The sequence below is a fragment of the Bubalus kerabau genome, chromosome 1 (genome assembly GCF_029407905.1).
Source record: "Bubalus kerabau isolate K-KA32 ecotype Philippines breed swamp buffalo chromosome 1, PCC_UOA_SB_1v2, whole genome shotgun sequence".
NCBI classification, from domain to species: domain Eukaryota; kingdom Metazoa; phylum Chordata; class Mammalia; order Artiodactyla; family Bovidae; genus Bubalus; species Bubalus kerabau.
In genome coordinates, this window is record NC_073624.1 from 230,300,708 (window position 1) to 230,326,053 (window position 25,346).

General features: G+C 45.6%; 1 protein-coding gene and 2 long non-coding RNA genes across 6 annotated transcripts in view; 2 read left to right on the forward strand and 1 right to left on the reverse strand.

The window, feature by feature from the left end:
* The window catches only part of CSF1R (colony stimulating factor 1 receptor), a 76,314-nt gene extending 64,506 nt beyond the window's left edge, over window positions 1-11,808 (reverse strand). For 2 of the 4 annotated variants that reach the window (XM_055558399.1, XM_055558371.1), the window contains exon 1: window positions 10,770-11,808. The gene's annotated coding sequence lies outside the window, so the exon portion shown is untranslated. Of the gene's footprint in view, window positions 1-3,261; window positions 3,380-10,073; window positions 10,446-10,769 lie in introns of those variants that run through there. The other 2 variants (XM_055558391.1, XM_055558380.1) reach the window with 2 other exon arrangements.
* LOC129635446 (uncharacterized) lies at window positions 1-25,346 on the forward strand. The gene is made up of 2 exons (XR_008706306.1): window positions 1-938; window positions 25,111-25,346. It is a non-coding gene; the product is annotated as an uncharacterized LOC129635446 (long non-coding RNA).
* LOC129635454 (uncharacterized) lies at window positions 3,611-8,781 on the forward strand. Its single transcript, XR_008706313.1, has 2 exons — window positions 3,611-3,718; window positions 6,760-8,781. It is a non-coding gene; the product is annotated as an uncharacterized LOC129635454 (long non-coding RNA).

Below are 25,346 nucleotides of genomic sequence, written 5' to 3' on the forward strand. Positions count from 1 at the left end.
ACCAGAGTCTGCCTACTTTCGGCTTTGTGCTCTCACCTACACCTCTGACTTTACGGGGGCTGTCCCCTACTACCTCCCTCTGAAAAAAGAGTTAGCTTACAGCTCCAGTTAATAATTCCTGGGTGTGACAGTGTTTCAACCTAAAAACTCCTTTGGAAATCCTCTAGCCTGCCTGAATAGGTTTTTCCGGCCACATGTGATTGTTCAGAGCCCCCCAACTGTGAGAGGCAGGAGATGTTCTAAACTGTCTAAACACAGATTCCTTTGAGTAGTTAAAAGATTGATTAGAAATTGTATTGGTGAAGGGTTTTTCACTTGTTGGGCCAATGTTTGCTGCTAAGTCTCCATACTCCGTACCTACTGTGTCCTTGGCAGTGTATTGATTGATATAATGGGTGTATAGAAATGTAAGTAGTAGCCTCAATGTTTGTAACCTTGGACACTTGAGTTAATTCTTTTCTTGATTGAGCCCACCTCACCTTTGCCCTATAGGAATGCAGCTTTGTCCAATGCTTTTTTGGAGGCTGGTGCCTGACTTTGGAATAATCACCTTTAGAGAAAGATAAGTTTCTTAAAATGTTAACAGGCCTCCGGGCCAGAAGATGATGTAATTCACCTGAACTTTTGCATATGATATGTTTGAAAGCCTGGCTTCGATTAGAACCAGGAACTGCTGTCCTTGCATGTCTCCACCCCTTCCCCCATTATCCTCTAGCAAAACTTTAGGTATAAAAACTACTTTGGAAAATAAAGTGCGGGCCTTGTTCACCGAAACTTGGTCTCCCCATGTCGCTCTCTCTCTCAAATTCTGGCTAAGTCTCTATCTGGAGCGCGGAACCCGCCATGCTTGCTAATTATGCCTGGGCTTCTAAGATCCGACTGGGGAGGCCTCAGTGTCTCCTCTCCTTTGGGAGAACGGAAGGACGCCTGCGGCCTACGTAAGTGGTGCAAACTTCTTGTCTTGAAGTTTTATTGGTCTCCCGCATAAACCAAGCTACTCAGCCTCTTTTCTCCACTGAATTTTCCTACTGAGCTATCCTCATTGTATTACTCTTTATATCTTTGATAAATATTTATAAATAAATAGGTCGCCTATGCCATCTCTCCTTCGAATACCCTGGATCAGCCGGGGCTGGACCCCCGCACCCCAGGACTTGACACATCTGTGGCTCTGAGCACTCTGTTCCTTTATAGGCAGCACCTGCTTTTTTATAGGCAGCACTTGCCCCTCAACTGCTCTCCACCTTAGTGCTGCTTCTGAGGGGTTAGCTGGCCCCTGAGAATGCACATTTACAGAGAGCATGAGAACAAGCAACCCCTAAGTCAAAGGCTTAGTCAATATCCCAGGTTTCAAATCTGAAAGCTGCAAACAGTCTGTGGGTTTCAAGTCTCCAGGCTTGAAATGGCCTTCCCTCACTCCCCCATAAAAGCAGAGGAAACTCAGATAGCCTCAAGAAGCGTGAGAGAGAAAACAAGAACTTGAGGATTTAAGATCCAGTTTCATCTCCTAGCATGCTTTCTGGAAAGCAGCAAGCAAATGTAGTAGTGAAATCAAAGTGAAAGCGAAGTCGCTCAGTCGTGTCCGACTCTTTGTGACCCCATGGACTGTAGCCTACCAGGCTCCTCCATCCATGGGATTTTCCAGCCAAGAGTACTGGAGTGGGTTGCCATTTCCTTTTCCAGATCTTCCTGACCCAGGGATTCAAGCCAGGTCTCCTGCACTGTAGGCAGACGCTTTACCGTTTGAGCCACCAGGGAAGTCCAGCTTAGCTGTATGAATTCCCTAAAGAAGCCACAGAGGAGAATGGGCAGTCTCAAAGATGACCAGATTGCATTCGAAGGTTCTTTTAAGGAGGAGGGCTGTCGGAACTGTAGCCTCAAATCATGGGTGCTGCCTGGCCACCAATGAATCTATCCTGGCAGTTCTGAGACTGTAGCCAGTGTGGTCAGAGGCTCCTGAGAGTTTCCCCGAGTGCTGTGGGCAGGCTTCCCATTGCAGGGGAGCCTAGGAGAGTCCAGACTCTGTCTCACTACCTGGAAAACTTCCCCCAGGAGGAGGCAGGTGAAGGAGGTAGCTGTATCCCCTTGAAGAAACCAAAGTGAGGAAGGAGCTGTCTGAGACTCAGTCAGGGCTGACTTTGAGAGGGGAATTCAGGAGCATACAGTTTGAAATACTCAAGCCCTCCCTCCCTTTCTGAGCACGTAGGGGCTTAATATTCCTGGTAGATGACCACAACATTTTACCTCCCCAGCAGACATCAAAAACAAGCTCATCTTGGCATCTGGGAAATTTCCAAGTAGGAAACATTCAGTCTAAGACCCCACATGGCTCGTGGCCTTAGCACCACCACAATCTTTGTTCCTCAAGGCAAACTTTCCTTTATGGATACAGACACACTTAAAAGCCATTCGATGCTAATGCTCTGCTTGTTTGGCTCATGCAAAAGAGGGTTAAAATTCTCAGTGAGGAAGAATGAAAATGTGCCCAGCTATATAAACTTCCTATAGGCCAGACACAGGGATGTTCTTCTGGGGTGAATTTTCCTGTTTTTTGCTCCCTCATTTCTCCTTTACCCGCTTGTCCCAATGAGGTGATCAGGGCTGGTTTCGTTAAGAATACACACCTATATCAATACCTCCGACAATCATATTAAACACAGGTGAAAACTCCTGACATCTCTGTAAGGCAAGCTTAGCCAGGGAGCAATGGGTTTATCCCCTGAAATCAGAGGACCCCCATTAAAATCAGGTTTAAGAAAGTTTGCTGCTACTGCTGCTGCTAAGTTGCTTCAGTCGTGTCCGACTCTGTGCGACCCCATAAAGGCAGCCCACCAAGCTCCTCTGTCCCTGGGATTCTCCAGGCAAGAATACTGGAGTGGGTTGCCATTTCCTTCTCCAATGCATGCATGCATGCTAAGTGGCTTCAGTTGTGTCGACTCTGTGTGACCCTAAGGATAGCAGCCCACCAGGCTCCTCTATCCACAGGATTCTCTAGGCAAGAATACTGGAGTGGGTTGCCATTTGCTACAGTCATCCAAACACCAATCTCAATTAGCCAGTCCTAACAAAGAAAACAGTCAGATGGGGACCAATGCAAAGACGGGGATCCAACCCAGGGTCTGGAACTTGAAACTGATGGATCCTTTGCATAAGTCAGTGGCTTTAACCTTCTATGTTGTCTCCCTTGGGGTAGAACTCTAACCAACAATGTGGGGTCATTAGGCGATGTAGGCACAGGTGCATTTTAGCAAGGTTACTCACCGCAAAGACATCTGAGGTAGGAGCTGTTTCTTCTCTCAAAATTAAAATGAGCACTGAGGAGCCTGGAGAGCCAGAGCAGGGAATAGGAACCCAACAGCTGACTGTCTACACAAATTTGCTCTAGGCGGCTTCTCAGGAGCTGAGGGAGGGCCTACACTATGCCAGGGGCTACAGTGCCTCTAGACACTAAAAGAATAATAAGGGAATGCTATGAAACGCTCGAGGCACATCAACAAGCTAGAGAGAATGGACAAATCTCTGGAAAGACAAGAAGATGCTTCTAATATTACTGAGCAGGCCTGTTGCTCCTAAGAGGAGGAAGAAGAACATGTAAAGCAAGGCTGCACCACCTAAGGTATCTCTGCTAAACCCAGCCTGGAGCAGAACCCCCAGTTGTCCTGTGGATGCATGAGTGATCCCTACTGATCTACTAAGGCCACCAGATCAGCTGCACAAGGTGGAGAGGAGAGAGAAAGACATGTTGTGTGTTTTTTTTTTTGTTTTTTTTTGTTTTTAATTTTTATTGTGAGATGTGGGGGTTTGTTTGCTTGAATGTGGTACAAGAAAACCTAACTAATAATGTATTGAGCTGGGATAAGTGCCAAGGCTGGGGAGGGTTGGGTTTTGCCATGCAGAGGCAGGGAAGAAACAAAAAAAAAAAAAAAGAGGATTTAGAAAATGAACAGCAAAGCAATTAGCAGACCTGCTAGTCAACAACCAGCAGTTACAGGAGCAGGCAGAGAGCAGCACAGCCAGGAATCCCTTCCCACCACTGTTCTATAGTCCTCTTTGCTCCCACAGCACTCACCATAACATAGTCTCACAGAAAGAGGGATCTACTCTCCCCAGAATGGAAGTACCCCCACACCCTTCTCCCAAGCAAGCCTCTTTCCCAGCAACAGCCACTGGTTTGAATTGTGGACAAGGTACACCCTTCCTGATGTGGGTCTGTGCAGATGCAGGCTCATCCATGTGTCCATTCATCCATCCATTCAACCAGAGTTTGTGGTTTAAAAAAAATAGTCTCATATGCTATTTATTAGGTTAGGTGCTTGGGTTTTATCACTTAACCATATATCTCAGAAGTCTTTCCATGTCAGTACCTAGAGACCACCTCCTTGTTTTTTTAATTCCCTTATCATATTCATGATGTGAATATTCCTTTTTTTCACCATTCCTCTACTGGATGGACACTTTAGTTAACTGATTTTTCTCCAAACAATGCTGCAGTGAACATCAGAGTGCCTGAATCATCATGCATGTGACATCATCTGAGCGGGATCCATTCCTAGAGGTGGGATTGCTGGGTCCTAGGGAGAAGTCAATGGCACCCCACTCCAGTACTCTTGCCTGGAAAATCCCATGGATGGAGGAGCCTGGTAGGCTGCAGTCCATGGGTCACTAAGAGTCAGACACGACTGAGCGACTTCACTTTCACTTTTCACTTTCATGCATTGGAGAAGGAAATGGCATCCCACTCCAGTGTTCTTTCCCGGAGAATCCCAAGGACGGCGGAGCCTGGTGGGCTGCCGTCTATGGGATCAGAGTCGGACACGACTGAAGCGACTTAGCAGCAGCAGCAGCAGCGTTAAGTACAGTACAATGTGGAGGTGGTGTTCAACTGCCCTCCAAAAAAGGCGTGCAAATGTGCATTCCCGCCAACAGTGTGTGGGGAAACCCAGCTTCGCTGCTTTTTTGCTGACGTTGGCTATTACTGATCTTTAAAAATATTCCCAGTCTGATAGAAAAATGTTATTTCATTGAGATTTTAATGTGCATTTCTAGGTTGATGGAGAAACGAGAAAAAAAAATTTTTGACATGTATATTGGTTGTTTGGATTTCTTCTATAGATATTCTTGGCCAATTTTTCCATTTGTTACTTGTCTTTTATTGATTTGTTGACACTATTTATATTCTGTATTATGTCTATTAACCCTATTATCAGATATGCTGAATATTCTCTACCAGGCTACCATGTCTCTTTCAACTTTCTTTTTTGCTATCTCTGTTTACACCAACGTTTTACTTTTTACGTTGTCAAGTGTGTTGGTGTTTTCATTTCTGGTTTCTGGGTTTTGTATCTTGCTGAGGAAGGCTGAGCCACTAATTGTCTACAGGGCACTTTCATTTCCATTTTCTCATGCAGCCCTGGGCCACAGGGACTCAGTGTGGTACTTAGTATCTCCACCAGAGACAAGAAAAAGAAGGGTCAGAGAGGGTAAGTGACTTATCTCAGGTCACACAGCGACTTTGGGGAAAACAGAGCCGGAATTAGGATTCTCTGAGTCTCAGGGCCAGGCTGCCACTCCTGACAGCTGGGGTCAATGGATAATACCACTCCTCACGCACTCCCAGCATTCCTGGTAGGTCACCTGCATGTCTATTGTTAGAAAGTTATAGCATGTGCTTCCCTCAGGGCACCCATCAGTCGTGATAAGCATCTGTCACGACCCCCAGATACCTCTGTTCCCTGTGCTCTGACAGGCCTCCAGGGATGTGGGACCTCCCCTGAGCCCCCAGAAGCACCGTGTCTCCAGGTCAAGCTCTTTGGTCCCTTAGCGGTCCTCGTGGGACCTGGTCTCCCAGCACATCTGGTCAGTCTCACCCTCATCAGATCTTCAACAATATGCAGGGTCACCAATGTGACATTAATATTTTCATGTCCCACCCAGTTGGAGGGAGCCCCTTTGTGTGGTGACAGGAACACAGTCAGATGTCATGAGGGGACAGGATGGAGAGTCTTTGAGGGCTTCGTGAGCAGTGGCTTTGGAGCTGGTCCTTGGAGCAGTCATTCAGGCAGAAAGGAAATTCAGGAGACTGACTGGCATGAGGGCATAGGGGACAAAAAGTCAGAGTTCCTCATGGCAGGCCAGAGGAGGGGTGCAGAAGTAGGGGTAGGAAGGGGTGACGTCCAAGAGCAGAGAGTCCCTGAGCAGGTGGCCGGGAGCTTAGGCTTTATGCTACAGGCCACGGTTCTTCCTGGGAGCTGGCAGACAGGGGACTTCCAACTACATACAGTCCAGGAGCCCCAGCCTCTGAGTCACAGGGTGACTTGTTGAAATGCAAATCAGGGCCATTTCAGACCCAAAGTACAAATCTGCACAAGAAATAGGCTTTCTAGGAGATTCTGATGCTTACTTATGTCTGAGGCCACTGTCCTCCAAGGTTTACAGATGGTCTTGAGGAAACCCAAGAATCTCTAAGATGTAGAATTTTGTGTCTGGTCTCAGGACAGGGTGCTCAGCTCCATGTAACTCAAACAAAGTCCCTGACTTGGACCTCAACACCCTGGTGGAGGGTGTTGAGGTAGAGAAGGGATGTGGCTGGTCAAGGAGTTGGAGGTCACAGTGGCCCTGAGGGGTGGCCTAGGCCACCTCAGCTGAATGTGTCCCTGTCCCAGAGATCAGAGGAAGCTGTTTGCCCTGTTATTTCTGTCTATCCAGACGTTCTTTCCATCCACCTAGATATACAAATTTTATAATCTGGCTGTAATGCAGGAGACCTGTGTTCAATCCCCGGGTCAGGAAGATCCCCTGGAGAAGCAAATGGCAGTCCAATATTCTTCCCTGGAGAATTCCATGGACAAAGGAGCCTGCAAGCAACAGTCTATGGGGTTGCAAAGAGTGGGACATGACTAAGTGACTATCGCTCACTCACCCAATCTTAATGTTTTAGCAAAGTGCTTTGTGCCTTTTGCAATCATGGATACCAACTGAAACTGATTAAGAACTAGAAATTCTGACCAGAACCATACTAGCAAAGAGATTGAATCAATCATCAGATACCTACCAACAAGGACAAGTCCAGGACCAGATGGTTTCACTGGTGAGTTATTTCAAACATTTAAGGAATTAACCTGTATCCTTCTTGAACTCATTAAAAAAAAAAAAAAAAATAGAAGATGAGGGAACACTTCTCAACTCATTCCAGGAGGCCAGCGTTATCTCGATCCCAACATCAGACAAGGACTTCACAAGAAAACTACAGACCAATATACCTTAGAAAAAGAGATGCAAACATACTCAACAAAATACTAGCAAACCAAATCTAACAGCATATTAAAATGATGACAGCATATTAAAATAAAGAGCCACACTATGACCAAGTGGGCTTTATCTCAGAAATTCAAAGATGGTTCAACACATGAAAATCAACTGATTCCACCACATCAATGGAACAACAACAGACTCTCACATGATTTACTCAACTGATGCAGAAAAAAAGCCCTTAACAAATCTAGCATGCTTTCATAATAAAACATCCAAAAGTCTAGGAATTAAAATGAACATCCTTCACATAATTAGGGCATATATTACAAAAAAAAACCACACAGGTAATTCAATGATAAAAGACTGAAAACTCCCTCCCCCACCACACCCTTACACTGGGAACAAGGCAAGGACACCTGCTTATACCTCTTCTATTCAACATTGTATTAGGGGTCCTAGTCAAGCGATCATGGAAAAAAAAAAAAAAAGGTGCCCAAATTAAAAGGAAGAAGTAAAACTTTCTCTATTCACAGATGACATAATCCTATATATAGATAAACCCTAAAGGATCTACTATCCCACAGACCTAATAAATATATTCAGCAAAGTCACAGGATACAAGACCAACATACAAAACTCAAGTGTATTTCTACACACAAGCAGTGAACAACCTGAAAAGAAAAATTTAAGAATAATTGTTTTTCAATAGCATCAAAATGAGTAACATATTTGGGAACCAATTTAACCAAAGAGATGCAAGACATAAACACTGAAAACCACATAACACGGCTGCAAGAAATTAAGAACACTAAATGAATTTAAAGACATCTGGGTTCACATAACGGAAGATTTAATACTGTCAAGACGACAATACCTCCAAAGTGATTAGTAAATTCAGTATCAAAACCCCGGTGTCCTTTATTACAGAAGTGGAAAAGATGATTCTTAAATTCATATGGAATCTTAAGGGATGCTGAATAGCCAAATCAATCTCGAAAAAATAACAAATAAAGATGAAATTGGAGTCACAATTTTAAATTGTACAACTTACTACAAAGCTAATGAAATGAAAACAGTGTGGTACTGGCATAAGAACAGATTCAGAGATCAATGGAATAAACTTTATAATTCAGGTAAAAAAAACCTTCACATCTACAGCCAGCTGATTATCAACAAGGATGTCAAGACCATTCAATGGGGAAAAGCAGTCTTTTCAACAAATGGTGTTAAGAGAACTGAATATCTACATACAAAAGAATGAAGTCAGATCCTTATGTCATACCATATACAAAAATTAACTCAACATGGATCGAAGGCCAAACTATAAGAGGCAAAACTATAAAACTCTTAGAAGAAAGCATATGACTAAGTGATTTCATAGCTATGCAACCAAAACCACAAGCAACCAAAAAATGAATTAGACTTCATCACAAACATTTTGGTGCAAAGAACACCATCAAGAGAACGAAAACATAACATGGCAGAAATCATTTGCAAAATATATACAAGTGTTAAGCATCTAGAATATAACTATCTCTGTAGATATATCTCCTATAATTCAACAAGGACAGAAATATAAGCCAGCAAAAGTTTCCAGATAAAGTTGTAAGTAAGTGTAAGGATTTGACAGAACCAGATACACATCGTCTACGGTTTCAAATCCTGTGCAAACAATAATTTCTGGCTCCAGGTTTTTGTATCAGTAGAATTGGAGTGTTCTATGGGGATTCACAGGGTCATATTAACAGACGTTTAAGAAAGGTTATCAGAGGCTTTGTATCTTCCTTCCCATGCCAATTGGTGGCTCAGACGGTAAAGCGTCTGCCTACAGTGCGGGAGACCTGGGTTCGATCCAGGTCTCCCAAAGACCAAGACCTGGTCTTCGAGTCAGGAGGATCCTCTGTGGAGAAGGAAATGACAACCCACTCCAGTACTCTTGCCTGGAAAATCCCATGGACGGAGGAGCCTGGTGGGCTACAGTCCATGGAGTCCCAAAGAGTCGGACATGACTGAGTGACTTCACTTCACTTCACTTCACTTCATTGCTTTACATTTGGAGCCTTGGCAGCTGCAGAGTTTAACTTCTCCTGGGTCAGCCCTCTTGGCCCTTCCTGGCCTCCCGTCAGCCCATACATCCACTCTGAACCTTTTGTTGAGTTTGTTCAAGGACTTCTGGTTGAGGCTTGTGTCCTGATTCTAACATCACAGTGTACAGGGCATAGCATAGACCTGGAAGTTCTTCAATGCCTACTTTCTCCTGAAAAGTAGAAAATCATTTAATTCTCTTAGTAGATCTCTTCCCCAAAAGTGAATATACAGGCATACAGAGAGAGCTGCCCTTTAAGTGTGAGTTTTTTCCTTCAATTAAGTAGATCAGAGGTAGAAACTGGGAAGGGCACACAAACACCCTGGGTGGATCTTGATCTTCTAGACCTGAGGGAATTTGTCTTAACGGGTGTTGCCTTGCCTGAGGCACAGTAGGCCCTGGGACAAACTGAGTGTGTGCTGAGTTGCTTCAGTCATGTCTGACTTTTTTGGCCCCATGGACTGTAGCCCTCCAGGCTCCTCTGCCAGTGGGATTCTCCAGGCAAGAATACTGGAGTGGGCTGTCATGCCCTCCTCCAGAGGATCTTCCTGACCCAGGGATCAAACCCAAGTCTCCTACAGGTCCTGCATTTCAGGAAGCCACTGGGGAAGCCCTTATACTGCTTTAATCCACATCAAATGTAGTTTACGAAGGGAAACGGCAAGTCCCTTTGTGTAGAACACACAGACACAGCCTCACACCATGGGGCCCACACGCAGGGCAGGGGAGACCATACCTTTGCCTGGGAGCAGCAGCTAGAACCCGAAGAAGGCTGTGGAGCCAGGAGCACCCTCACCCAGCCCAGTTTCAGCCCCTGCTTCAGCTCAGTTCCCATTTCCTGTGCCTCCCCCTCCCCCAGCTCCTCATGAAGAGCTCCAGGAGCTAAGGTGACTAAGGAGAGGATCCTGTCCCTTGGGGCATGTGCCCCACGTCTGGCAGAAGAAATATACACCACTGAACAGCGGGCACATGGGAGGGGGAAGGGACACCAGGGAGAGGCACGCACCCCAGGAAGTGGATGGGCCTAGCCCCCAGCCAGCTCTGAAGCAGGCACTGCTTTAACAAAAGAAGAAAATCATACAACCAAAAGGAGGGTAAGAGGTAGAGGGCGAAGAGTTACCCACTTTGCATGCAGGAGCCTTCCCTCTGACCTTCATCTTGCTTCCTCCATTTCTTTTTCTCAATCCAGAGTATTTAGCTGGGTCACACTTGCAAAGTTTCCTCCCTTCTGCCTACTCCCCTACTCTGCCAGTCACTTGGCACAGCCACTGGGGTCTCCGTGACTGCTTGGTGCTGCCCCAGCCCCAGCCCTAGCCTCTGGCTGCAATGTGGGCTTATCTCCCTCCTCTGAACCGCCCCCCACCAACCCACCCACAGAACTCCACCTCCCGCCATGTCAGCACCTCAACTCCAAGCAGAGTCCTGTACCTACCTACTCTGGAGCTGATATAGAACAGCCAGGTGTTTATCCACTGAAGAAAACCAAGCCCTTAGAGAGACTGGGCTCTGCAGTTGGCTGACCGGGTTTCCTCCACTGTGGTGCTCAAGATAATTTACTTCTTGGCCAGAAAAACCCCAGAAGAGCCTGTAACAACTATCTTCACCAAATGCCTGCTGCTTCTCCCCAGCACTTACGGATTGGGCCCATCATGATACTGCGAGACCCTGCAAAGTTGGCTGCACCTAAGAAACCCCTGCGTTCATGGGAAAGGAAGGGAAGCCCCAGGACCTGCCATTCGAGGCTCTGAGCATACTTGCTTCTTTATAGGCAGCACCTGGGCCCACTTATCTACAGGTCATGGGTGCTGCCCAGCTGCCCAGGAATCCGTCCTGGCAGTTCTGAGACTGTAGCCAGTGTGGTCAGAGGCTCCTAAGAGTTTCCCTGAGTGCTGAGGGCAGACTTCCCATTGCAGGGGAGCCTAGGAGAGTCCAGACTGTCTCACTACCTGGAAAACTTCCCCCATGAGGAGGCAGGTGAAGGAGGTAGCTGTATCCCCTTGAAGAAACCAAAGTGAGGAAGGAGCTGTCTGAGACTCAGTCAGGGCTGACTTTGAGAGGGGAATTCAGGAACATACAGTTTGAAATACTCAAGCCCTCCCTCCCTTTCTGAGCACGTAGGGGCTTAATCTTCCTGGTAGATGACCACAACATTTTACCTCCCCAGCAGACATCAAAAACAAGCTCATCTTGGCATCTGGGAAATTTCCAAGTAGAAACATTCGGTTTAAGACCCCACATGGCTCGTGGCCTTAGCACCACCACAATCTTTGTTCCTCAAGGCAAACTTTCCTTTATGGACACAGACACACTTAAAAGCCATTCGATGCTAACACCCTGCTTGTTTGGCTCATGCAAAAGAGGGTTAAAATTCTCAGTGAGAAAGAATGAAAATGTGCCCAGCTGTATAAACTTCCTATAGGCCAGACACAGGGATGTTCTTCTGGGGTGAATTTTCCTGTTTTCTGCTCCCTTGTCTCTCCTTTACCCATCTGTTCCAACAAGGTGATCAGGACTGGTTTCATTAAGAATACACACCTATCTAACTATCTATATGTATATATGTAACTCAGCCATAAAAAAGAATGAAATAATGTCATCGGCAGCAACATGGATGGCCCTAGGGATTATCGTTCTATATGAAGTCAGAAAGAGAAAGACAAATACCACATGACATCACTTATATATAAAATCTGCAAAAGTTATATAAATGAACTTAATTATAAAAGGAAACAGATTCATAGGCATAGAAAGCAAATTTATGGTTACCAAAGGGGAAAGGGAGGGATAAATTAGGAATTTTAGATTAACATAAACCCACTACTATATACAAAATATTCAAATGGAAAGGACATACTGTATAGCACAAGGAACTGCACTTAATATCTTATAATAACCTATAATGAAAAGGATCTGAAAAAGAATATATATATATATATGTATGCTGCTGCTGCTAAGTAGCGTCAGTCACGTCCAACTCTGTGCGACCCCATAGATGGAAGCCCACCAGGCTCCCCCGTCCTGGGATTCTCCAGGCAAGAACACTGGAGAGGGTTGCCATTTCCTTCTTCAATGCATGAAAGTGAAAAGTGAAAGTGAAGCCGCTCAGTCGTGCCCGACTCTTAGCGACCCCATGGACTGCAGCCTACCAGGCTCCTCCGTCCATGGAATTTCCCAGGCAAGAGAACTGGAGTGGGTGCCATTGCCTTCTCTGATATCTATGTATACATACATACACACATATATCTGAATCACTTTGCTGAACACCTGAAACTAAGACAACACTGTAAATCAACTATACATCAATAATATTTAAAAAAAGAAAACCACTTTAAACAAAAAGACAAGGGTAGGATAAAAGTAAAAGAATGCAAAAAGATATTCCATGTAAGCAGTAGTCAAAAAAAAAAAAAGCTGGAGTGCTATATTAACATCAGACAAATAGACATCAGAACAAGGTATATTTCTAGGAATACTGAACAACATCACAAATGAGTCAATTACTAAAGCAGACAATAATTCTAAATGTATATGCACCTTAGAATAGACATTCAAAATACATGAAACAAAACTGATAGAACTGGAAGAGACAGAAAATCTGTGGTGACGTTTCTCTCTCACTAACAGACCATACAAGTATTAATAGGAAGTCAGTAAGAATACAGAAAGCCTGACCCAAACTATACACCAACTTGACCTAACTGATATTAATAGAATTCTCCACTTAGCAGCAGAATACACATTCTTACAGATACATGGAACATTCACCTAGATGTACCATACCTTATCTATATGAAAAATCATTAAAAACTTAAAAAGCATACAAAGTTTAAATATCTAAATCATACAAATATTGCACAATAACTTGCACAATTCTTGTGCAAGTTTAATAATTTAAACTTGAAATCATTAACAGGAAGATAACTGGAAAATTGAAATATGTGGAAATTGAACAACACACTTACAAGCCTTGAGTCAAAGAAGAAATTACATGGGAAATTAGAAAATTGTTTTAATGGGATGAAAACATAATCAGTGATCTGAGTTTCTACATAAGAAACTAGAGAAAGAATACTTAAATTCATAGTAACTATAAGGAAGGAAAGATAACAACAGAAATGAATGAAACCCAGAAAATGTTAGAGAAAATTCAGTAAAGCCAAAAGCTATTTCATTGCAAAAAAAAAAAAAAAGGATAAAATATCCAAGAAAAAAAAGGCACAAATTACAAATGTCAAGAATCAAAGAGTGGACATCACCACCAATCCTACAGACACTTAAAGCATTACAAGGCTGCAGTGGTGAGCAGTGGCTGCGTGGCACTGGAGTGTCCGAGAGGAGAGAAACCCATGTCCAAGGTCAGAGAAACCACAGTAAGACGGTAGGTGCTGGGAGAGGGCATCAGAGGGCAGGCAGACTGAAACCACAATCACACAAAAGTAACCAATCTAATCACATGGATCACAGCCTTGTCTAACTCAATGAAAATATGAGTCATGCTGTGTAGGGCCACCCAAGACAGACTGGTCATGGTGGAGAGTTCTGACAAAATGAGGTCCACTGGAGAAGGGAATGGCAAACCACTTCAGTTTTCTTGCCTTGACAACCCCATGAACAGTATGAAAAGGCAAAAAGATAGGACACTGAAAGATGAACTCCCCAGGTCGGTAGGTGCCAATATGCTACTGGAGATCAGTGGAGAAATAACTCCAGAAAGAATGAAGAGACAAAGTCAAAGCAAAAACAACACTCATTTGTGGATGTGACTGGTGATGGAAGCAAGGTCTGATGCTGTAAAGAGCAATAATGCATAGGAATTTGGACTGTTAGGTCCATGAATCAAGGTAAATTGGAAGTGGTCAAACAGGAGATGGCAAGAGTGAACATCGACATTTTAGGAATCAGCAAACTAAAATAGACTGGAATGGGTGAATTTAATTTAGATGACCATTATATCTACTACTGTGGGCAAGAATCCCTTAGAAGAAATGGAGTAGCCATCATAGTCAACAAAAGAGTCCAAAATACAGTACTTAGATTCCATCTCAAAAACGACAGAATGATCTCTGTTATTTCCAAGGCAAACCATGCAATATCACAGTAATCCAAGTCTATGCCCCGACCAGTAATACTGAAGAAGCTGAAGTTGAATGGTTCTATGAAGACATACAAGACCTTCTAGAACTAACACCCAAACAAGATGTCCTTTTCATTATAGGGGACTGGAATGCAAAAGTAGGAAGTCAAGAAACACCTGGAGTAACAGGCAAATTTGGCCTTGGAGTACAGAATGAAGCAGGGCAAATGCTAATAGAGTTTTGCCAAGAGAACGCACTGGTCATAGCAAACACCCTCTTCCAACAACACAAGAGAAGACTCTACACATGGACATCACCAGATGGTCAATACTGAAATCAGATTGATTCTACTCTTTGCAGCCAAAGATGGAGAAGCTCTATACAGTCAACAAAAACAAGACCGGGAGCTGACTGTGGCTCAGATCATGAACTCCTTATTGCCAAATTCAGACTTAAACTTAAGAGGGTAGGGAGAACCACTAGAACATTCAGGTATGACCTAAATCAAACCCCTTATGATTATACAGTGGAAGTGAAAAATAGATTTAAGGGACTAGATCTGATAGAGTACCTGATGAACTATGGATAGAGGTTCATGACATTGTACAGGAGACAGGGATCAAGACCATCCCCAAGAAAAAGAAATGTAAAAAAGCAAAATGGCTGTCTGAGGAGCCCTTACAAATAGCTGAGAAAATAAGAGAAGCTAAAGGCAAAGGAGAAAAGGAAAGATATACCCATTTGAATGCAGAGTTCCAAAGAATAGCAAAGAGAGATAAGAAAGCCTTCCTCAGTGATCAATGCAAAGAAATAGAGGAAAACAATAGAATGAGAAAGACTGGAGATCTCTTGAACAAAATTAGAGATACCAAGGGAAAATTTCATGCAAAGATGGGCTCGATAAAGGACAGAAATGGTATGGACCTAACAGAAGCAGAAGATATTAAGAAGAGGTGGCAAGAATACAGAGAAGAACTGTACAAAAAAGATCTTCACGACCCACATAATCACAATGGTGTGATCACTCACCTAGAGGCAGACATCCTTGGAATGTCAAGTCAAATGGGCCTTAGGAAGCATGACTAGGAACAAAGCTACTGGAGGTGATGGAATTCCATCACCATTGAGCTATTTCAAATCCTGAAAGATGATGCTGTGAAAGTGCTGCACTCAATATGTCAGCAAATTTGGAAAACTCATCAGTGGCCACAGGACTGGAAAAGGTCAGTTTTCATTCCGATCCCAAAGAAAGGCAATGCCAAAGAATGCTCAAACTACCGCACAATTGCACTCATCTCACACGCTAGTAAAGAAATGCTCAAAATTTTCCAAGGCAGGCTTGAACAATACGTGAACCATGAACTTCCTGATGTTCAAGCTGGTTTTAGAAAAGGCAGAGGAACCAGAGTTCAAATTGCCAACATCTGCTGGATCATCGAAAAAGCAAGAGAGTTCCAGAAAAACATCTATTTCTGCTTTATTGACTATGCCAAAGCCTTTGACTGTGTGGATCACAATAAACTGTGGAAAATTCTGAAAGAGATGGGAATACCAGACCACCTGACCTGCCTCTTGAGAAATCTGTATGCAGGTCAAGAAGCAACAGTTAGAAACAGACATGGAACAATGGACTGGTTCCAAATTGGGAAAGGAGTATGTCAAGGCTGTATACCCTGCTTATTTAATTTATATGCAGGATACATAGACACCTACCTCCTTGGTTTTTAAATTGCTTTCTTGTATTCATGATGTGAATATCCCATAATTTTTTACCATTCCTGTACTGAATGGACACTTTACTTACTTGATTTTTCTCTGTCACAGTGATCATCTGAGCATGTGAATCATTGTGCATGTGTGACAACACTTTTGCTGAATCCATTCCTAGAGGATGGATTGCTGGGTCTGAAAGTAGGTACAGTTAAATGTGCAGGTACTGTTCAATTGCCCTCCAAAAGAGGCTGTATAAGTGTGCATTCCCACCAAAAGTGTGCGGGGAAACCTAGCTTCACTACATTCTTGCTAACGTTGGCTATTCAGTTCAGTTCAGTTCAGTCCCTCAGTCGTGTCCAACTCTTTGCGACCCCATGAATTGCAGCACACCAGGCCTCCCTATCCATCACCAACTCCCGAAGTTCACTCAGACTCACGTCCATCGAGTCAGTGATGCCATCCAGCCATCTCATCCTCTGTCATCCCCTTCTCCTCCTGCCCCCAATCCCTCCCAGCATCAGAGTCTTTTCCAATGAGTCAACTCTTCGCATGAGGTGGCCAAAGTACTGGAGTTTCAGCTTTAGCATCATTCCTTCCAAAGAAATCCCAGGGCTGATCTCCTTCAGAATGGACTGGTTGGATCTCCTTGCAGTCCAAGGGACTCTCAAGAGTCTTCTCCAACACCGCAGTTCAAAAGCATCAATTCTTCAGCACTCAGCTTTCTTCACAGTCCAACTCTCACATCCATACATTATCACTGGAAAAACCATAGCCTTGACTAGACGGACCTTTATTGGCAAAGTAATGTCTCTGCTCTTGAATATGCTATCTAGGTTGGTCATAACTTTTCTTCCAAGGAGTAAGTGTCTTTTAATTTCATGGCTGCAGTCACCATCTGCAGTGATTTTGGAGCCCCAAAAAATAAAGTCTGACACTGTTTCCACTGTTTCCCCATCTATTTCCCATGAAGTGATGGGACCAGATGTCATGATCTTCGTTTTCTGAATGTTGAGCTTTAAGCCAACTTTTTCACTGTCCTCGTTCACCTTTATCAAGAGGCTTTTTAGTTCCTCTTCACTTTCTGCCATAAGGGTGGTATCATCTGCATATCTGAGGTTATTGATATTTCTCCCGGCAATCTTGATTCCAGCTTGTGCTTCTTCCTGTCCAGCATTTCTCATGATGTACTCTGCATATAAGTTAAATAAGCAGGGTGACAATATACAGCTTTGACGTATTCCTTTTCCTATTTGGAACCAGTCTGTTGTTCCATGTCCAGTTCTAACTGTTGCTTCCTGACCTGCATACAGATTTCTCAAGAGGCAGGTCAGGTGGTCTGGTATTCCCATCTCTTTCAGAATTTTACACAGTTTATTGTGACCCACACAGTCAAAGGCTTTGGCATAGTCAATAAAGCAGAAATAGATGTTTTTCTGGAACTCTCTTGCTTTTTCGATGATCCAGCGGATGTTGGCAATTTGATCTCTGGTTCCTCTGCCTTTTCTAAAACCAGCTTGAACATCTGGAAGTTCACGGTTCACGTATTGCTGAAGCCTGGCTTGGAGAATTTTGAGCATTACTTTACTAGAGTGTGAGATGAGTACAATTGTGCAGTAATTTGAGCATTCTTGAAACCCTGGTGGCTCAGACAGTAAAGCGTCTGCCTACAATGTGGAAGACCTGGGTTTGATCCCTGGGTTGGGAAGATCCCCTGGAGAAAGAAATGGCAACCCACTCCAGTATTCTTGCCTGGAAAATCCCATGGATGGAGGAGCCTGGTAGGCTATAATTCACGGGGTCACAAAGAGTAGGACACGACTGAGCGACTTCACTTTGAGCATTCTTTGGTATTGCCTTTCTTTGGGATTGTAATGAAAACTGACCTTTTCCAGTCCTGTGGCCACTGCTGAGTTTTCCAAATTTGCTGGCATATTGAGTGCAGCACTTTCACAGCGTCATCTTTCAGGATTTGAAATAGCTCCACTGGAATTCCATCACCTCCACTAGCTTTGTTCGTAGTGATGCTTTCTAAGGCCCACTTGACTTCACATTCCAGGATATCTGGCTCTAGGTGAGTGATCACACCATCATGATTATCTGGGTCATGAAGATCTTTTTTGTACAGTTCTTCTGTATATTCTTGCCATCTCTTCTTAATATCTTCTGCTTCTGTTAGGTCCATACCATTTCTGTCCTTTATTTAGCCCATCTTTGCATGAAATGTTCCCTTGGTATCTCTAATTTTCTTGAAGAGATCTCTAGTCTTTCCCATTCTGTTGTTTTCTTCTATTTCTTTGCATTGATCACTGAGGAAGGCTAGTACTGATCTTTAAAAATGTTCCCAACCTGATAGGAAAAATAAAATGTTATTTCACTGAGATTTTAATATACATTTCCATGGTTGATTGTGAAATGAACTTTTTTGACATGTATTTTGGCTTTTGGGATTGCTTCTGCACATATCCTTGATCCATGTCCTGTTTCTTATCATTTATTGATTTGTTGACACTATTTACATTCTGTATTATGTCTATTAACCCTATTATCAGATATGTTGAAAATATTATCTACCAGTCTACCACATCTCTTTCAGCTTTCTATTTTGCTCTCTATTTACACAGACGTTTACACAGAAGCTTTGTATGTTGTAAATTTGTTGGTGTTTTCATTTCTGGCTTCTGGGTTTTGTACCTTGCTGAGGTAGGCTGAGCCACTCATTGTCTGCAGGGCACTTTCATTTCCATTTTCTCATACACACTTGGGCCACAGGGACTCAGCGTGTTGCATAGTATCTCCACCAGATAAGAAAAAGAAGGGTCAGAGAGAGTAAGTGACTTATCTCAGGACACACAGACTTTAGGAAAGAGTTGGAGCGAGAATTGGGATTCTCAGAGTCTCAGGCCCAGACTCCTGCTCCCTGCTATCAAGTTAATCCACTCACACCACTCCGCATACAATCACAGCATTCCTGGCAGGCCACCTGCGCGCCTCCAGTCCTTAGAAAGCTGCAGCATGTGCTTCCTATCAGGGAACAGAACTGTCTCCTTGGGAACCCCCTGTTGCTCCTGGTTCTGTACTCAGGACCCCCAGGTACCTCTGTTCCCTGTTCCCTGATAGGCCTCCAGGAACGTGTGCCCTCCCCTGGGCCCCCAGATGCACCATGTCTCCAAGTCAAGCACTTTGGTCCCTTAGAGGTCCTCCTGGGACCTGGTCTCCCAGCACATCTGGTCAGCCTCACCCTCTTCAACAATATGCAGGGTCACCAATGTGACATTAATATTTTCGTGTCCCACCCAGTTGGAGGGAGCCCCATCATGTGGTGATAGGGGCACAGTCAGATGTCATGAGGGGACAGGATGGAGAGTCTTTGAGGGCTTCGTGAGCAGTGGCTTTGGAGCTGGTCCTAGGAGGAGTCATTCAGGCAGAAAGGAAATTCAGGAGACTGACTGGCATGAGGACGGAGGGGACAAAAAGTCAGAGTTCCCCACAGCAGGCCAGAGGAGGGGTGCAGAAGTAGAGGTAGGAAGGGATGACGTCCAAGAGCAAAGAGTCCCTGAGCAGGTGGCCGGGAGCTTAAGCTTTATGCTACAGGCCATGGTTCTTCCTGGGAGCGAGCAGACAGGGGACCTCCAACTACATACAGTCCAGGAACCCTAGCCTCAGAATCACAAGTGAAAGTGAAAGTGAAAGTGAAGTCACTCAGTCGTGTCTGACTCTTTGCGACCCCGTGGACTGCAGCCCGCCAGGCTCCTCCGTCCATGGGATTTTCCAGGCAAGAATACTGGAGTGGGTTGCCATTTCCTTCTCCAGGGGATCTTCCCGACCCAGGGATCTAACCCACGTCTCCCGCATTGCAGGCAAACGCTTTAACCTCTGAGCCACCAGGGAAGTCAGAATCACAAGGGGATCTGTTAAAAAGCAGATTCCAGGGCCATCCCAAGCCTGCAGAATTAGAAATGGGAGGAACCTGCACAGGAAACAGACTCTCTAGGGAATTCTGATGCTTACTAATGTCTGAGGCCACTGCCCTTGAAAGCTCACGAATGGCATTGTGGAAACCTGAGAATCTCTAAGATGTAGGAGAAGTTTGTCTCTGGTCTTGGGGTAGGGTGCTCAGATTCCATGCAATTCTCAGAGTCCCTGACTGGGACTGGCAGAGACCCGTCCCTGGTGGAGGGTGTAGAGGTGGAGAAGAGATGGGTCTAGCCCGGGTGGGTAGTGGAAGTCAACAGTGGACCAGAGGGGTGGCCTCAGCAGAGCGTGTCCCTGTCCCAGAGATCAGAGGAAGCTGCTCAGCTGTGTGTCCTATTACTGCTGTCCACCTGGAAAATCCGACAGCTTGAACTATCTCGAAGGGGCCTCCTGCCCTTCCTATGCATCACAAGCCCTCTGGGCTCACCCCCATCTCAGTTCTTTCCTCACTTGCAGGCCACACTTACAGGTAGGTGTGGCTTTTACCCCAAGACTCAGAGTAGTTAAGTCACTTTCTTGAGATCACACAGCTGGTTAGGGTGTTTCTGCCTCCTGAGCCTGTGGTATACCTGAACATTCTGATCCACTGACTTTAGATGTTTGAGGGATGTATGAATCTGTGAATGAAAGCTGTGTTCCAAAGCTCTACGAGTAGGAAGGCACTACGCCCTCCTAGAAATATGGCATTTGGAGGCCTAACATTTTTCACGTGTTGTTTACATGCCAGGTACCATGCTGGGCTCTTGGCATATTTATCTCATTTAATCCTCTCAACCAGGAGGCGGGTTCTATTAATTATCCCTATTTTGCAGATGAGGAGGGCAAAGCTCAGAAAGGTTGGCACTTGCCCCAGGTCTCAGAGCCAGCAGGTGACCAAGCTGGCTGCAGAGACTTTGCTGATGACCACCACAAAGCACAATGCAACCCTGGGTCTTTCTTGACTGTGAGGGTGCTGACCACCCATGAATGCAGGTGCCCTGGGCTCACTGTAGGGCACAGTGCGGGTGATGTAGGGGTGACCCCTGGCTGGGGAAGCTGCAGTGATGCTGCTAGGAGGGTGATGAACAGGGATTCCAGACTGACATCACTGCTTCCTGTGGCAGAGGAACTTTGCAAAGGATTTGCATGTCAGCCCAAATGTTAGGAAATCCTGAAGCAACTGTGTGGGCCTATCACACTCCTGCACATGCTAAGGGTCTCCCCTGCCTGGCTCTGGGGTCCTGGCACCTCTAGACTCCATGGCAATGAGAGCTCAGCCTCCACATTCCTGACCACTCAACCCCAGCCCCAGTCCATGCAGTCAGTTTCCCCACCAGGGAGAGGAGAGGCCCAAGCCAGGACACAGGGACCATCATCAGGACACTTGACTCCCATCAAGACTGAGGATGGAAAGAGTTCTAGTGTCTGCCTTAGGCTACCAAGGGTATTTGTTCCCATCCACTATTCCAGCCCAGAGGTGCAGGTCAGGTCCTTGCTCTAGCAGGGCTTTCAGTGGCCTTTGCAATCTGCCCACAGCTGGCCTTAGCGCCTCTGCTCTCTCCACCTGCTCTCCCTGCAGGATTGAAGCCCGAGTTCCCAGCTCCTGAACTCACCCTGCTCTCTCACTGTTCAATGTGATCCTTCTTCTGTCTGGTCTGTACTCAACCCTCCTCCCTTTGTCTGCCTTACACTGGCCCCCTGAGGTCACAGCACTTCTCAGTGAAGGGCTGTTCTCAGTGGGGGACGTTACTGATGTAATGTCCTGCTGACTGCCCCCCTCCACCCCCAGCACAGCCCTGGTTTCTCCTCACCCTCTGTTCTTGGCCCATGCCTGGCAGGTGGTGGCAGCTCAGTCAGTGCTGGATGGACAAATAAGTGAGTAAACATATAAACAAACGAGCAGAGAGTGAAAGGAGCCCTCCACTCTCAGAAACCGGCAGTGACTTGTTCTGGGCCTATACAGTCCATGAAATTCTCTAGGCCAGAATCCTGGAGTGGGTAGCCTTTCCCTTCTCCAGGGGATCTTCCCAACCCAGGAATTGAACCGGGGTCTCCTGCATTGCAGGCAGTGAAGTGAAAGTCACGAAGTTATGTCGGACTCTTTGTGACCCCATGGACTATAACAGTCCACGGAATTCTCCAGGCCAGAATACTGGAGTGGGTAGCCTTTCCCTTCTCCAGGGGATCTTCCCAACATAGGCATCGAACCCAGGTCTCCCAAATTGCAAGCAGATTCTTTACCAGCTGAGGAAGCTATCAGGGAAGCTCGTAAACAAATGAAAAGAGAGTGAAAGGAGTCCTCCACTCTCAGAAACCAGCCATGCCCTGTTCTGGGCCCAGGACAGAGAAGCTCAGGGCTGTTTCCTACCTGCAGGTCCCTCCCTGTCCCAAGTAGTGGTACTATAACGCAGGTGCTCACACTGACATCAATCTCTGTTGCTCGATTTGTCATCCAAATATGAACCTTTGAAACCAAAAGGGGCACCATTAACAACTGCAGTAAAGCAATTACACAAAGAGGGGCTATTGAGTCCCTTGTTCATTAGACACTTCCTTTGTGAGACTCTCCAGCCTAAACTCTCTGTACAGGTCATCTCATCTGATCCTCAGAATCATCTAAGGGGACAGCTTTAATTATTCCATGTTATAGATGAGGAAAAACAGGCTCAGGGATGCTAAGTGTTCTGCTCAGGGTCACACAGCTGACACGTGGCAGAGCCGGATTTGAACTGAGGAACTCAGCCCCAGAGCCCATGTGTTTAACTAACTGCTTCAGCAATGGCTGCGGCTCTCAGAAAGGTCAAGGGTAGAGGGTGACTGGCCTGGTTTTTGGAGCCAGACAGACTGAGAATCACATTCCCCACTTATAGCTGTGTGACCACAGCCAGGTCCTGGCCTCTCAGGTCGTTTTTTTTTGGCCTGTCAAACACGGGAAGGGTTACTAACTCAGATTCAGTGAGACAATAATGACAGGTGAAGTGCATCCAACAAATATTTATCAAGCACCGACTCTGACTCTCTGCTTGGCCCTGGGAAGAGTGCTGAGCGTGGCAGGCATAGTTCCTCCCCTTTGGAGCTCACGGCCGGGTGGTGAAGACGAACCAGGACAGCAGTAGAGTTGCAAGACATCCTGGGAGCACTGCAGAAGAAAGAGTCTGCCTAAACTGAGAAGGAGCTGGGGAGAGATGCAGAGAGGAGTGGGAATGTTCCAGGAAGGAGAGACAGCACGATAAAGGCCTGGAGATGAGAGAGCACAAAGGACATTAGTGGACTGATGGGGCCCATCAATCCAGGCACCGGGCAAAGAAACCACTTCCAGCCGGGTGTTGGGAAGGCTTCTTGGGGGAGGTGGCTTTGAGCTGGGCTGGAAGTTAGAGCAAGACTTTTCCTTTCAGTCGTAGAGAGCTGGGTGTCCTGGGTGGTGAGGGCAGCACCCAGAGAGGTGCAGAGGCAGGGCTTCTGCACAGCACAAGAAACAGGCAACACGATGAATAGGCAACCTGTGAAGTGGGAGAAAATCTTTGCAAATTATATGTATCGGCTAAGGAGTTAATATCCAAACATAAGGAACTCATTCAACTCAACAGCAAAATAATCCAATTAAAACACGGACAGAGGAATGGACATTTTTGCAAATTACCAACAGGCCTATGAAAAGATGTACAACATCACTAATCATCAGGGAAATCAAATCCAAACCACAATGAGGAATCACCTCGCAGCTGTTAGAACGGCTACTATCAGAAAGACAAGCAATAGCAAGTGCTGGTGAGGTTGTGGAGAGAAGGGAGCTCTTGCACACTCCTGGAAGGTTGGACAGCTTGGGGCCCACACAGGGATAGATAGGCCTTGGAGCACAGACAAGGGAGAGGCGAGAGACGCTGAAGCCAGCTCAGGAGGGACCTTCGCGACCACATGAGGATGTCTGGACTTTGTTGGGCCACGGGGAGCCATCGAAGGTGTCTGAGCAAATAGAGACAAGATCATAGTATGCTTCAAGAAGATCAGTAATGGAGAAGAAAAATTTTCAGACATGGAAGTTGCCATCTTGTACCTTCAGAAGGGGAACAACAACTCTTGAGAATTCTGTGATTTTCCAGAAGCTTTGTTACTTCCCCGTGTTTGTGACTTTCTAGTTCCTTGCAGTGATTACCCACAAAACCCTAAACCAGAAAGAGACTGGAACTGCCCCAACCCTGTCAGGTGGAAAGAAGCCATTGGAAAGACCAGACACACAGGCCATAATGTGCCCAGAGAGAAGGGCAGAGGCTGAGCCAGTTGGAGGGGACCACAGGGAGATAGTCTGCTTTCTGTAATGTCCCTGAGTCCCTGCTGGATCCTGAGAAGGCCCAGCCCCCTGCCCCAGGCCTAGGCCCCTTCATCAGGCTCTGAAGCAGTCATGGCTAATGGTATTCTGAGCTGTGGGAGCTGATCACAGCCCAGAAGCCCCAGAAGCTCCCTCTAAGGAGGAGCCTACTCAAGGAATTCCAAGACCCTCACCCCAAGTGGGTGGCTGGCAACCTGATCCAGTGGCTTCTCAGCCTGCTATCCCCTCTGCATCCAGAAACTGGACTCTGAATCTCCCTGAGGAAGGCAGTAGCAAAGACACCAGACTGGCAGGAATGAGCCTCCCAATGTGACCTTGGACCAGCACTTCATGGCTCTGAGCCTTAGCTTTTTCATCTGGGTCTTCCCTTGGCTTGTTGCCTAGCTTTATTGTGAACATCACATCAGCTTACAGAGAGGAACCCACTCTAAATGATGAGGGACCAAGACAGAGCCAGGGTCTCATGGGTCTCTTTCTGTGTTATACATCTGCTAATGGGTACTTTTTAATGCAGGCATATATAATTGCTTCTATAAAAGTAATTTTAAATGTTTATGAAGCTGAATGAGAAACTGAAATAGAAAAGACCTTGTGGAGACAGGGCTATAATTCAAAGAAAGAACATTAATGGGGGCTGTGGGGCCCCTCATCAGCTGAGGGTCAGGGCCCTGGAAGCAAAAGCTTTCAGTCTTTCTCTCTTTTTCCAGGAACAAGGACCCTGGCTGTGAATAGGGTGGTGGAAGAATTGTATAGTCAAGTGGCTCATCGTCTGGGAGGAAAATTCCAGCTCACCAGTTCCCATGGGCCCGTCTGAGTGGTGGGATGGGAGAATCACAGGAGCTACAGTTTCCTCACCCTCCCGCTCCCACATCCCCTCTACACCGGGCTGTGTGGGCTCCCAGCCCATCAGATGCTTGTTTATTACATCCACCTAGCCCTCAGA